General features: G+C 35.8%; 1 pseudogene across 1 annotated transcript; it reads left to right on the plus strand.

Moving 5' to 3' along the window:
- Nucleotides 1-819: 819 nt before the first annotated feature.
- Nucleotides 820-1,642, plus strand: LOC308239914 (autophagy protein 5-like; annotated as a pseudogene). Its single transcript has one exon. The product of its transcript is annotated as an autophagy protein 5-like (transcript).
- Nucleotides 1,643-15,982: the final 14,340 nt, after the last annotated feature.

Below are 15,982 nucleotides of genomic sequence, written 5' to 3' on the forward strand. Positions count from 1 at the left end.
AATATATTGAAAACCTATTTGAAGAAATAATGAGAGAAAACTTCCCCTACCTGATGAAAGAAATAGACTTACAAATCCAGGAAGCACTGAGAACCCTAAACAAGAGAAACCCAAAGAGGCCCACACCAAGACACATCATAATTTAAATGCCAAGGGCTAAAGACAAAGAGTGAATCTTAAAAGCAGCAATGGAAAGCAGATAGTTACCTACAAGGGAGTGCCCATATGACTGTCAGCTGATTTCTCAACAGAAACTATGCAGGTCAAAGGGAGTGGGAAGAAATATTCAAAGTGATGAATAGCAAGGACCTACAACCAATATTACTCTACTTTGCAAAGCTATCATTTAGAATTGAAGGTCAGATAAAGAGCTTCACAGACAAGAAAAAGCTAAAGGAGTTCATCACCACCAAACCATTATTATATAAAATTCTGAAGGGTATTCTTTAAGAAGAGGAAGAAGAAAAATATATAAAATATGAACAACAAAATGGCAACAAATACATATCTATCAACAATTGAATCTGAAAATCAAACGAATGAAAAATCTAATGAGGTATTTGCTGTATCATAGAGGGTGGAATGCAGCAGGCCTTAGTTCCAACTACCTCGCTGGTATTTTCTGCTGGTATTTTCTGCAGCCTCTGGGGACTCTGGGCTCGCAAAACAGTGTGTCAAGCACCCTGCACAGCTGGGGAGCTGGAGCCAGGATAGATAGTTTTCCCCTTTGTGGAAAACCAGAGGAGGAGCCGGCACTTCTGTTTAGGTTGGGTTGAAAAAAGAATTTAGCCTACATATACTGCTTTAACCACTGGAAGAATGACAGATGACAGAGATATGTATCAAGATGTGTGGTTTGGTCGAATTCCAACTTGCTTCACCCTGTTTCAGGATGAGATAGCTGAACAGGAGGCAGAACCATATTATTTACTTTTGCCAAGAGAAAGTTATTTGACTTTGGTAACTGACAAAGTGAAAAGGCACTTTCAGAAGGTTATGAGACAAGAAGACATTAGTGAGATATGGTTTGAACAGGAAGGCACGCCACTGAAATGGTATTATCCATTTGTCTTGCTATTTGATCTTCTTGCATCAAGTTCAGCTCTTCCTTGGAACATCACAGTACATTTTAAGGGTTTTCCAGAAAAGGACCTTCTGCACTGTCCATCTAAGGAAGCAATTGAAGCTCATTTTATGTCTCGTGTGAAAGAAGCATATGCATAAAAGCACAAAAGCCAAGTATCAATGAAATGCAGAAAAAAGATCACAAGCAGCTCTTGATGGGATTACATAATGACAGATTTAACCAGTTTGGGGCCATCAATTGGGAACTCATGGAATATCCTGTAGAAGAAAGTGGATTTCATTACATCCCTTTTAGAATATATCAGACAACAACTGAACGACCTTTCATTCAGAAGCTTTTTCATCCTGTGGCTACAGATGGACAATTGTATACTTTAGGAGATCTCCTCAAATAATTCTGTCCTGCGATTGCTTCTGAAATGGGAAAAGAAAGAATCAAGTGATGATTCATGGAATTGAGCCAATGTTGGAAACACCTCTACAGTGGCTGAGTGAACATCTGGGCTACCCAGATAATTTTCTCCATATTAGTATCATCCCACAACCCACAGATTGAAGGATCAACTATGACAGGATTTACCAGAGCATGTTACCTTTCTGCTTCAGTCTGACAGCCATGGGCAAACTACGGCCCGCGGGCCGGATCCAGCCCATTCGGCTGTTCTATCCGGCCCGCAGAGCCGAAAGAGCGGAGGGTTCTCTTGCTCTACCCTCCGATCCTTTACTTTGAATTTATATTAGTTCACACAAACACTCCATCCATGCTTTTGTTCCGGCCCTCCGGTTCAGTTTAAGAACCCATTGTGGCCCTCGAGTCAAAAAGTTTGCCCACCCATGGTTAGGTGGAGGCAGCCTGACCAGAAACCCTGCTGCAAGCCAAACAGGAAAAAGATTCCATGTCTGATAAGGGCACTGGGGCTGGTCATGTTTGCATCACCACTGCTTTCTTCCACTGCCCTCATTAAACCTCAGCTGTCACAGGAAAGACTTTACAGGATCTCTGCAAGTCTTCTGTTCTCTTGTAAAATATAATGAAGCCAAAACCTTCGGCCTAAGAAGAAAATGAAAATATGTGGCACTCAATTTGTATTTCTGATTAACAAATAAACAGGGGTATTTCCTAAAGTGACCATGGTTGAACTTTAGCTTGAGGGAATGGAAACATTGGTTTAATTTTCAGGAGAATTAGACCTTAAGAAAGTAAAAGAGAAATTCTATTATCAATAACTTGCAGCAGTATTTTGTAAAAGATCAGATTACAGTAAACCCATCTTTCCTTAATGAAAATTTCCTGTTTATAGTCTGTCTATTGGTATGCAAACAATCGTGTAACTTTGATAATGAACAGTGAGAGATTTTTAAATAAAGCTTTGAAATATGTTTTGTCTTTTAATAACATAAAAAAGAAAGAAATCTAATGAACAGAACTGGTGAATAAAATAGAATCAGAGACATGGAAATGGAACAGACTGACGATTCTCAGAGGGAAGAGGGGGTGGGGGGCGGGAAGAGAATAAACAAAGATCTTATATGCATGTATGCATTGCCTATGGACACAGACGATAGGGTAGTGAAGGCCTGGGGCAGAGTGGGAACCAGGTGGAGGGGAGCTATGGGGGGAAAAAAGAGGAACATCAGTAATAATCTCAACAATAAAGATTAAAAAAATAAAAAGAAACAATAGATTCAATGCAACCCCCATTAAAATACCAATAGCATATTTCACAGACTTAGAACAAACTCTCTAAAAATTTATATGGAATAAAAAAAAAAAGACCCCGAATAGCCACAACAATCCTGAGAAAGAACAAACTTGGAGGGATCACAATACCAGATATCAAGTTATATTACAAAGCCACTGTTCTCAAAACTTCCTGGTACTAGCACAAGAACAGACATATAGACCAATGGAACAGATCATGACCCAAGCCATTATACACAATTAATATTTGACAAAAGAGGCAAGAGCATACAATGGAGTCAAGACAGCCTCTTTAGTAAATGGTGTTGGAAAAATTAGACAGATACATGCAAAATAAAATGAAACTAGACCACCAACTTACACCATACACAAAAATAAACTTAAAATGGATAAAATACTTAAACATAAGACAGGAAACCATAAAAATCTTAGAAGAATCTATAGGCAGAAAAATATTAGACATATCTCATAGAAATAGGTTTACCGATACATCTCCTAGGACAATGGAAACTAAGGAGTAAATAAACAAATGGGACTACATCAAAATAAAAAGATTCTGCGCAGCAAAAGAAACCGTCAACAGAACAACAAGAGAGTCCACTGCATGGAAGAACATATTTGCTAATGTTATATCCGATAAGGGCCTAATCTCTAAAATGTATAGGGAACTCATACAACTTAACAAAAGGAAGATAACCCAATCAAAAAATGGGCGAAGGACCTAAAAATAGATACTTTTTGAAAGAGGACATACAGAAGGCCAAGAGACATATGAAAACATGCTCAAAGTCACTAATCATCGGAGAGATGCAAATCAAAACAACAATGGGATACCATCTCACACCTGTCAGAATGGCTATCATCAACAAATTGACAATGACAAGTGCTGGTGAGGATGCAGAGAAAAAGGAACCCTCGTGCACTGCTGGTGGGAATGCAGACTGGTGCAGCCACTGTGGAGAACAGTATGGAGTTTCCTGCCATCTGACCCAGTAATCCCACTTCCAGGAATATACCCCGAGAAATCAGAAACACCAATCAGAAAGGATATATGTACCCTTATGTTCATAGCAGCACAATTCACCATAGCTAAGATTTGGAAACAGCCTAAGTGCCCATCAGCAGATGAGTGGATTAAAAAACTGTGGTACATCTACACAATGGAATACTACGCTGCTGTAAAAAAGAAAAAACTCTTACCATTTGCAACAGCATGGATGGAACTAGAGAGCATTATGGTAAGCGAAATAAGACAGTCAGAGAAAGACAAGTATCACATGATCTCACTAATTTGTGGAATATAATGAACAACATAAACTGATGAACAAAAATAGAACCAGAGACAGAGAAACATCGATCAGAACGTCAAACCTCAGGGAAGGTAGGGGAGGGTGGATTTGTTGCTAGCCAATCTGCCATAAAGAAATGCAAAACTTCTTCAGGCTGAAATCAAGTGATTCTATAGAAACATTCCAATTCCATAATAATAATAAAAAAAGAATATGGACAAAGATAAGTGTGTAATTAATATAGACCATATAAACTATATTACTCTCTTAACTGATTTTGGAAGTGTTATTTTAAATTCAAATAATAGCATGCACAAATTTACTTTATTTGATAATAAAAACACAAAGAAAGTGGATGAGAGTATAGTTGTTCTGAAGTAAGAAAATGATGCTAGATTAAAAACTCAATTGCATAGGAGCAAATGAATTGAACTGGAAATAGTAAATAGAAGTTTAATAAAAAAAATTTCAGAAATATATACTTCCTCTCAGCTCTTTAAAAGATATAAAATTATATAAACTAACAATTATATAAATAGATTTTAAGTCTGTGAGAGTATGGAAGTAACATGCGAAACAATAATAACACAAATAGGGTAAAGAAATAACAGATGTAATAGAGGAGAGATATCTGAAGTAGCTTCTGATAAGTTAAGATGTATATAATAAGTCCTAGAAAGAAAAACACAGTAAAATAACTTACAATATAGTGAAATCATTAAATGACTTGAAATATTACACTAGAAAATATTTATTTAATGCAGCAGTAAACAGTAAATGAGGAGTAAAGAAAAAAATAAGACAAATAGAAAACAAAAAGTAGAATGGCAGGTATAAATTAAATTAAATCAATATTATAAATAGGAATGGATTAAACAATCCAATAAAAAAACATAGACTGTCAGAATAGGTTCAAAAAGAAAACAAGATCCAAATATATGCTGTCTACAAAAGATAATCTTTTATTAAAATATATGAATGTTGAATTTAAAAAGATGGAAAAAGATACACCATACAAAGTGCAATAAAAAAGCCAGGATATATACTAATATACCAAAAAAATAGACTTTAAAAGGAAAATGTTACTATACACCTAGAGAGACAATTTATAATGATAAAGGGGTCAATATATTTTGAAGACATAGCAAGAATAAATATATATTCACCTAAAAACAGAACCTGTTAATGTGCATGAAACAATTCTGTTAGAACTCAAAGGAGTAGACAATTCAACAATAATAGCTATATACTCCAATAATTAACTTTTAATAGTGAATAGAATAAGTAGGTAGAAAAACAACCAAATTATTTAAACAAAACTTATAAACAAATAAATTTAAAAGACATCTATAGAACTTTGTAACCAACAGCAGATGAAAATATCTTCTAAAGTATACATGGAACATTTTCCAGGATACACCATATGCTGAATCATTAAATGGCCACATAAATGTGAAAGTATTGGCACCTTACAAAGTACGTTCTCTGACCACATAAAATAAAATTAGAAATAAATATCAGAAAGAAAATTGGGATGATGTTCATTTTCATGTGGAAGTTAATTAAATCAGTCATAAATAATCAATGGGTCAAAGAAAAAAATCACTGGTGGAATTAGAAGTCAATCAACATAATTCATTATCCTAACAAAATATCACAATAAAACATACAATTATCTCAACAACTGAAGAAAACATATTAGACAAAATTCAATACTCACTAATGATACAAACTTCCTTCAAGTTAGGAATAGAATAGAACTTTTTTAAAAAATATCTTTATTGTTCAGATTATTATAGATGTTCCTCTTTTTTCCCCCCATAGCTCCCCTCCACTCGGTTCCCACCCCACTCCAGGCCTCCCCGCCCCCCACTGACCTCATCCATAGGTGTAAGCTCTTTGTCCACACCCCCCACAACTCTTTCCCCCCAAGAATTGTCAGTCTGCTCCCTTTTCATGCCCCTGATTCTATTACATTCACCAGTTTGTTCTGTTCATCAGGTTTTTTATTCACTTGATTTTTAGATTCACTTTTTTTTATTAATTTCTTTATTGATTAAGGTATCACATGTATTTGTTGTCACTTTGTTGTTCATAATTTTTTATCTTTACCTTTTTCTTCTTCTTTCTCTTCTTAGAGAATTCCCTTCAGCATTTCATATAATACTGGTTTGGCGGTGATGAACTCCTTTAGCTTTTTCTTGTCTGTGAAGCTCTTTATCTCACCTTCAATTCTAAATGATAGCTTTGCTGGGTAGAGTAAACTTTGTTGTAGGTTCTTGCTATTCATCCCTTTGAATATTTCTTGCCACTCCCTTCTGGCCTGCATAGTTTCTGTTGAGAAATCAGCTGACAGTCATATGGGTACTCCCTTGTAGGTAACTGTTTTTCTCTTGCTGCTTTTAAGATTCTCTCTTTGTCTTTTGCCCTTGGCATTTTAATTATGATGTGTCTTGGCGTGGTCCTCTTTGGATTCCTCTTGTTTGAGCTTCTCTGCACTTCCTGGACTTGTAAGTCTATTTCTTTCATTAGGTAGGGGAAGTTTTCTGTCATTATTTCTTCAAATAGGTTTTCAATATATTGCTCTCTCTCTTCTTCTGGCACTCCATAATTCAGATGTTGGTTTGCTTGAAGTTGTCCCAGAGGCTCCTTACACTATCTTCATATTTATCTTCATATTTTGGGATTCTTTTTTCTTTTCTGGTTGGGTGTTTTTTGCTTCTTCATATTTCAAATCTTTGACTTGATTCTTGGGATCCTCTAGTCTGCTGTTGAATCTCTGTATATTATTCTTTTTTTTTTTTTAAACATATTTTATTGATTTTTTACAGAGAGGAAGGGAAAGGGATAGAGAGTTAGAAACATCGATGAGAGAGAAACATCGATCAGCTGCCTCCTGCACACTCCCCACTGGGGATGTGCCCGCAACCAAGGTACATGCCCTTGACAGAATCGAACCTGGGACCCTTCAGTCTGCAGGCCGACGCTCTATCCACTGAGCCAAACCAGCTAGGGCTCTGTATATTATTCTTTATTTCAATCAGTAAATGCTTAATTTCTGATTGGTTCTTTTCCATATCCTCGAAGGTCTCACTAAATTTCTCGGAGGTTTCTAGAATATTCTTGAGTAACCTTATAACTGTGGTTTTCAACTCTATATCCAGTGTTTTGCTTTCATCTATTTCTTTCATTTGTAACATGTTTTTTGTCTCTGCATTTTGGCTGCTTCCCTGTGTTTGTTTCTATGTACTGGGTAGCTGCTAAGTTTCCTTGCATTGACAGAGTGGCCTTGTGTGGTAGGTGTCCTATAGGGCCCAGTGGCTCAGCCTGCCCAGTCACCTGAGGTAGACACTCTTGGTGCACCACTTTGTGGGCTGTGTGCAGTCTTGTTGTAGTTAAGCCTTGATTGCTGTTGGTATCACTGGAAGGAATTGACCTCCAGGCCAATTGGCTGTGAGGACCAGCTGTGTCTACATTGGAAGATCTGTTGCACAGGAGACACCTTTATGGGGCAGGACTTGCTTCAGGGGGGCTTTGGTGCTCACTGAGTCTGCCCCTTGAGTGTGTTGCTTATGGATGTGAAGAGTTGTAATCCAGTATGGTCTCACACTGACCACTGGGTACACTGGCTCTTGGATCTCCAAGGAGGTGCAAGGTCAGCCACTGTCTGGGGCGGCCCAGCTGGAGCTACAGAGACATCTGCAGATTCCTCCTCTTTGTATGGGGTTTGGAAGTGCCCAGACGAGGCCCAGCTGTGAAGCCAGGCAGGCTGTTGCTGCCAGGCCTTGGGCCTTCTTTTGGAAGCTCTGGGGCTTTCTGACCCAGCTGCTGTTTGACAGGTTTTAGGTGGAGAAAGGACAGGCCATTCTTATGAAAAAGCCAATGAGCACAGTTTGGGTGGGGTTCTAAATTGGGTGGGACGGGGTCTCTGGGAATCACCAGGGCGGAGCAAACAGTAATGGCTGCCAGTCAGCCCTGCACCAGAGAGGTCCCCACGTCTCCACGTCCTTCGCCCCTGTGCAGGAACAATGATCACTATGAGCACCTCTGAGAGAAAGCCACCCTCGCATTCCTGTCCCGTTGCCAGACAGTTCAGTTTCTCCTCATATGTGTCTGCGTGCCCCAGAGTCTCGCCTGGAACTGGAGTTCAGAGAAAGTAGGAGCTTCTATCTCTCTCCTGATTAAAGAGCAGCACATCCAGGTGCCAGCACTTTCTGCACCTCTGCACCTCCTAACAGTCTCAATGTGCTTTCTTCTCCTCTCTAGTTCTGGAAATTCCACTCAGTCAGTTCTGGGTGGTAATTGTTCTGCCTTTTAGTTGTAATTTTGATGTGGTTGTGAGAGGCAGCAAGTATAGGTGTTTACCTATGCCGCCATCTTGGTTTTCCTAGAATGGAACTTCTAAAACTTGTTAAAATCCATCTTATAAAACTCTCAAGTAGTATTATAATGAACAGGTAAGTAATTAATATTTTTCCCCTAAAATCAGGAACATAACAAGCATGTCCACTTTCCACATTTCTTTTCATCATTTTTCTGGAGATCCTAGACAGTGTAATAAGGTTAGAGAAATATTTTCAAAAAGATGAATTTACATTGTCTTTTTTTTTTTTTTTTTTAGCAGATAGCATGATCATTTGCATAGAAAAATCCCAAGAAATCTTTTTTTTTTAAAGTCACTATACCTCTATAGAAAACAAAGCACACCTAGCTCAAAGATATTGTTTTTCGTTTCTTTCTATTTTGTTCATTAGTTTGTTTTGTTCATTAGATTCCACACATAAGTGAGATCATATGGTATTTGTCTTTCTCTGAATGGCTTATTTTGCCTAGCATTATAATCTGCAGGTCCAACCATGCTGTTGAAAAAAGTAAGAGTTCTTTCTTTTTTACAGCCTCATAGTATTCCATTGTGTAAATCAAGCATGTCAAACTCAAAGGCTAACATGGGCCAAATAAACAAGGTTTAAGTTTATGTGGGCCGTAAAAAAACAATAGCTTCAATTTTCATAGAAACACAGGTTTATTTCAATAGAGACATGCTGAATACAAAGGGCTAAAATAAATGAGTGATCGTTAACATAAAACAATAGAACATTTTAATAAAAATAAATGTTTTTTCTTGAACATTAACTTACCAGACACTGAATAACTCCACAAATGAATAGGCATAACGCAAATAAACCTATTTTTCTTGTTCTCCAAAAGCAAAATATTTACTGTTGCGCACACCAAACAAGTCAGTACAAGACTAATGATGTGGCAATCGGCTGCTAAAATATTCGCTGCTAGCCCTGCAGGCGTGGCTCAGTGGTTGAGCATCGACCTATGAACCAGGAGGTCACTGTTTGATTCCCAGTCAGGGCACATGCCTGGGTTGCAGGGGTCGATCCCCAGTTGGGGGCATGCAGGAGGCGGCCAATCGATGACTGTCTCTTATCATTGATGTTTCTATCTCTCTCCCTCTCCCTTCCTCTCTGAAATCAATAAAAAATATTTAAAAATAATAAAATATCCACTGCTAGTATTAGTGGAGAGAAATGGTGCGCCTGCGCACATACGGTGCATAAGGGCAATGAATGCAACAGGATTATACTAATCAGTCATTAGTGAACGTTCTAGTTTGTTATTAATAATTATGTATAATAGGATATTGTAAAAATTAAGTTACAAAATTTTTATTAAAATGTTTCTTACATACCGTTATATTGCCCATGTGGGCCATGAGTTTGACGTGCTTGGTGTAAATGTACCACAGCTTTTTTATCCACTCTTCTACTAATGGACACGTGGGCTGTTTCCAGATTTTGGCTATTGTAAACAATGCTGCTATGAACATAGGGGTGCATATATTCTTTCTGATTGGTATTTCGGGTTTCTTAGGACATATTCCTAGAATTGGGATTGCAGGGTCCAAAGGCAGTTCCATATTTAACTTTTTGAGGCAACTCCACACTGTGTTCCACAGTGGCTGCACCAGTCTGCATTCCCACCAGCAGTGCACGAGGGTTCCTTTTTCTCCGCATCCCTTCCAGCACTGGTTGTTTGTTGATCTATTGACATAGCCTTTCTGGAAGGTGTGGGGTGATATCTTATTGTGGTTTTAATTTGCATCTCTCTAATAATTAGTGATGTTGAGCAATTTTCATAGGTTTATTGGCATTCTGTTTTTAATACCATTCTCAACTAAAAGGACTCAGGGTTCCTAATTATTAGGATGTTTGTGATTTTACCTTGCAAATTTTATATTGCAAGTGAAAAAATCCCATTTTTTAAATGTCATTGTTAGTTTTAAGGATTCTTTATGTATTCTTGATATAAGTCATTGGTACTATACATATATTGGTAGATAAATATAGATATAGATCTCTTTATATAAATATCTATTTATCTATATCTAAATTTGTCCAATTCTGATACCTGCTTTTTAATTTAATTTCTGAATTTTTTTAAAAAGCAAACATTCTAAAAGATCAATAAAGTCTATTTTATCAGCTATTTTCTCTTGTCTCCTATATATCTTTGCCTACCTAATTTTTAAGACACCTGTTTTCTTCTAAAAGTATTATACTTCTAGCATTCAAATAGAAGCCTAAGATGCAATTTCAATTAGAATAACTGGTTAATCTTAAATATCATAATTTTTAAGCCCTTCAGAAACCTGTGTTTGCAAGGAAACCTGTTTGAAATGTGTCTAAATACAGATTGGACATTTGAATGCTTTCATTTTTAGCAGAACACAGGGATTGTCTTCATAAAAGTGAGTAAGAGGGGAAAAAAATAGTCCTTAAAGACTGAGCACTGCTAGCACAAATGTTTAAAATGATATGGATCCTCATTCCGTCATCATTTGAAAACTCTTTTCCGAGGGCCTATTCCAGGCCTTCAAGAGAAAGAATAGGGACAAGGAACAAAGCCTGAGAAAATCCCCACCAACTAGCCAACTAGTGGCACACAGGCATAGATACCTAACTCACTTCCCAAATCCCTCCCTCAGAGAAAGCAAAACCTTTAATTTAGTAGGTGTGATACAGGGAAACTTCTAATTTTGCTGAACATATAATGAGATTGCTGTCCAGGCCCAGGGAAAAATGACGACATAGGAAAGCTCAGCGTCCCCATTTCCCCACATAGATTAGTGACTATGTCTGGAAACAAAACAACTTTGGGAGACCTCTAGAGTCCCTAGCAACACAGTGAAATAATCGCACAAGAAGAGAAGGAAGACAACTTCATTTTGCTTGTAGCATCCCATTTCCTGTGCTGCCAACATTGTTCAGCACCAAAAATAAACTTCCCAGCTAGAGAGAGTTTCTATCACCAGGAAAGGAAGGGCAGAGTGAGAAAGATGGAAATCCTGCCATTTGTGGCAGCTTGGATGAAGCTCAAGGGCATGATTCTAAGTGAAATAAGACAGAGGGAGACAAATACCATACGCTATCACCTATATGTGGACTCTAAATGAACCTAAATCAGAAAAAGATAGTAGAGCATTGGTTACCAGAAGCTGGGGTGTGGGAGAAATGGGGAGATATTGGTCAAAGTGTGAGTTATAAAATTAAAAAGTTCTGGTGACCTAATGTGCAGCATGGTGTTTGTAGCTAATAATAGTGTATTGTACTTGAAAATTGTTAAGAGAGTAGATCTTAAATGTTCTCACTTCAAAAAAGAAATGGTAATTATGTGACAAGATGGAGGTGTTATCCAATGCTATGGTGAACCATTTAGCAATATATAAAAGCATCAAATCAACATGTACACAAACTTACACAATGTTATATGTCAATTATATCGCAATAAAGGTGGTAAAGTTGATCATGTAATTAAAAATATATTAACAATTTATTATTGGTCTATAATAGATGCATAAGTAAAATATATGATTACAATTAGTTTAAAGGTCATATACTATTTTAAGGTGCTTATACTACAGGTAAATTGGTATAATATCAATTGAATTTAGATTGTGCCAAATTATGACTTGCACTACAAGCCCTAAAGCAAACACCAAAATAACAACAACAACAAAAAAAGTTATAGATAGCAAACTAACAAATGAAACAAATGGAATCATAACAAATAGCCAAAAGAATCATATTTAATTTAATTGGTCTGAACACCTGGATTAAAAGGTAGAAATTTTCAGATTGGAACAAAAGAAAAGATTCAAATATATTCTGCCTATAAGAAATGCACTCTAAATTAAAAGTTTAAAAAATGGAGACTGATATAGCATGCTAACCCTAATTAAAAGAAACCTATAATGGCTATATTAACATCATACTAGACTACACTACACTAAACTAGATGTCAGAGTGAAGAATATTACCAGGGATGAAAAAATGTGTTATTTCATGGCCATAAACGGATCAGTTCACCATGAGGCATAACCATTCTAACATCTATAACTTAAAAATGTTACAAAGCTTCAAAATACTAGTACATGAAAAACAAACAAACAAAAAAAAAACTACTACAACTTCAAAAAGCAAGAGATAAATCCACAAATCTAATTGGATATTTCAATATCCCTCTCAAAATGTTTGATAAAATTATGTAGACACAAAAATCAGGAAGGACATAGAAATCTTGAACAAAACTCTAAACCACTTGACTTCATAGACAATTATAGAACTCTTCATCTAATAACATCAGAATAGATAATCTTTTCAGGCACATATGGAACCAAGATAGACTATATTCTACATTATAAAACAAGTCCTAATAAATTGGAAAAAATCAACTAATAAAAAATATTTTCTGATCACAAAAGAATTATATTAGAAATTAATAACAAATATCTCTAGAAAACCCCCAGAATTTAGAATTAAATAATACATTTCAAAATAACTAATGAATGAAAGAAAATACTAAAAAAGAATGTATAAATTATTTGGAATTGCCTGAAAATGAAAACACAGGCATCAGAATTCGTGAGATGACACTAAAACAATATTTATGGGAAAGTTTATAGCATTGAATGTCTATATTAGAAAAGATGAATGATCTCAAAAAATGAAGTCAACTTGCACTTTAAGAAACCAGAGAAAGAAGATGAAATTGAAACTAAAGTAAGACAAATGAAAATAATAAATATTACAGCAAAAATCAATGAAATAGAAAACAGAAAAAATAAGAGCAATTCAATGAAACCAAGTTCTGATTCTTTGAGAACATTAAAATTGATACACTTTTAGGCAGACTGATCAAGGAAATAGGAGAGGAGACACAAAGACCAATATCAGGAATGAGAGGCATGCCATATAGTAGAATCAACAGGTAATAAAATAATAATAAAGGAATATTATTAATAATTTATGTTTATGAATTGGACAAATTAGTTGAAATAGAAAAATTCTTTGAAATATGTAAACTGCCAAAATAATTCAAGAAGAAATCAATTACTTAAGTAGCACTATATCTATTACATAAATGAAATTCATAATTAAAAACCTTCATACAAAGAAAGCTCCAGAATCTAAAAATGTGAAATTGCTGTGGAAGACAGTATGATAGCGTCTCAACGAGGTAAACAGAATTACCATATGATCCAGCAATTTCAACTCTAGATATATACCCAAAAGAATTGAAAGCAGGGATTTGAACAGATATTTGTACACTGATGTTCACAGCAGCATTATTCATAATAGCCAAAAGATGGAAAACATCTAAATATCCATTGATGGATAAATGAAAAAAACAAGATGTGATCTATACATAGAATGGAATATTATTCAGCCTTAAAAAGGAACAATATTATACAACATGGATAAATTTTTAAAACATTATGTTAAGTAAATCACACCATACACAAAAGGACATATATTATATCATGCCACTTATATGATGTAACTAGAATAGTTAAATTCACAGAGACAGAAAGTAGACTAGTCAGTACCAGGAGCTGGAGGAGGGAAGTAATGAGAAATATTGTTTACTGGGTACAGAATTTTAGTTGGGATAATGAAAAATTTCTGGAGATGTATAGTGGTGATAGTTACACAACAATGTGAATGTACTTAATGCCCCGGAACTTTACACTTAAAATGTGGTTGAAATGACAAACTTTATGTTATGTATGTATTACCACACAAAAAGCATACTAAAAAACATTGGGTAGCAATATGCCACATACAAAAACAAAAGAAAAAACTTTCAGAAGAAGCATGTCACATAATACATATATTCATACACTATGCTTCAATTTATTTAAAGTTTAAGAATAGACAATAATAAAGAATATTTTATTTAGAGATATATACATCATTGGTCAAACTAAAAAGAAAATAAAAATAAAAATTAATAAGAAAAAATGGAGTGGTTAACAGGAAAAGGGAGTGCAATATGAATGGGGCACATGAAAGCATTGTTTCTAAGAGAGTGTTAATATACTGTTTCTAAATTTATGTGGCAGGTGGAAAAATGTTTGCTTTTTAATATTCTTCATCTGTGCATATGTGAGATTCACACATGTGCGATATATTTCACAAGTAAAAGGCGGGGAGACGGGTGGAGGGAGATCACTAGTTCCTCAATAGGTAGGCAAGGGCCATATATTTGACTTCTAATATCACCCAACATAGCCTAGTACAGAAAGAAAATGGTTATTCAAGGACCAATTCTAAAATACAGCATCAATAATTGATGCTTTCTTCAATTCTCTTTGGTTAACACCTTACTTTGTAATTAATAAAGAAAATGCTAAGTATCTACACCTAGCAAACATGAGTCACTTTACATACATTCCAAATTGAGAGTAGTGGGGTCAATATTCCACTAAAAAATACGTACTGTCCTTAAGTCAGAACCTCTACATTGTGTCCTTTAGTCACTGACATTAGTTTTGCTTTTGCCCTTTTCTCTTAAACACTGAGAATTTTTTTCAACTACAGTATATGGAAAAAGGTTAAGATAATACACTTAAGGACCTAGCTGGTTTGGCTCATTGGATAAAGAGTCAGCCCCCAGACCAAAGGGTCCCAGGTTTGATTCCAGTCAAGGGCACAGACCTCAGTTGCAGGCTGAGGGAGGCAACCAATCAATGTCTCTCTCTCACATCAATGTTTCTTTCTCTCCCTTCACTCTCTCTAAAAATCAATGGAAAATTATCCTCAGGTGAGGATTAACCAAGAAGAAGAAAAAGAAGGAAGAGGAGGAAGACAAGGTGGGGGGGAGGAGGGGTATGAGAAAGAAATACTGTTAAAAAAAATATTAGCAGAAACAAAAATTCTGGATTTCTGTCATTGACACTGCTTTGGACTTTACCTGTGATGCAAGCTATTACCTAGAAAATAGTTATGATAGCATTTCTCTACTTCTATAGAGATTGATTGATTTAATACATAATTACAAAGGGTTTGCATGTACAACATGTCTGTATTAATATTTTAATGCTGGTATTCTACAGAATACAAAATCTTAGTTCTTGTGCCATTTTCTATAATCACCTTAGTTTTACAACCAACTTGGAATTGAATTGACAATTTACTCTCTTAAAACCTACCTCTGTTTCTTTGGACCTAACCTCAGCATCATTTAATAAAGCATAAAGAAAAAATGACATTAAATCACAGCTATGTAATCCTAGCTGAGTTTCAGTGGATGTTTCTGAATCTGCAAAGCAATACGGAGTGTCAGCAATGAGAGTAGAATTTTTGCAAGTAAACAAGATCTTCACCTTTTCATTATGCATGAGAGCTTTCCTCCACAATACAGAAACCTAAATTCATGTTCTGAATAACTGAGGCTGCTGAGAAACAAAGCATGCTGGCCCTAAGTATTACAAATGAATTAGCAACAATAAACAAAAGTGGAAAAAGTGCTCAATTTTTAAATATGATTTCAAAAACATATGACTCTAGAGCAGGGGTGGGCAAACTTTTTGACTCGAGGTCCACAATGGGTT

Source organism: Plecotus auritus, assembly GCF_963455305.1.
Source record: "Plecotus auritus genome assembly, chromosome: X".
NCBI classification, from domain to species: domain Eukaryota; kingdom Metazoa; phylum Chordata; class Mammalia; order Chiroptera; family Vespertilionidae; genus Plecotus; species Plecotus auritus.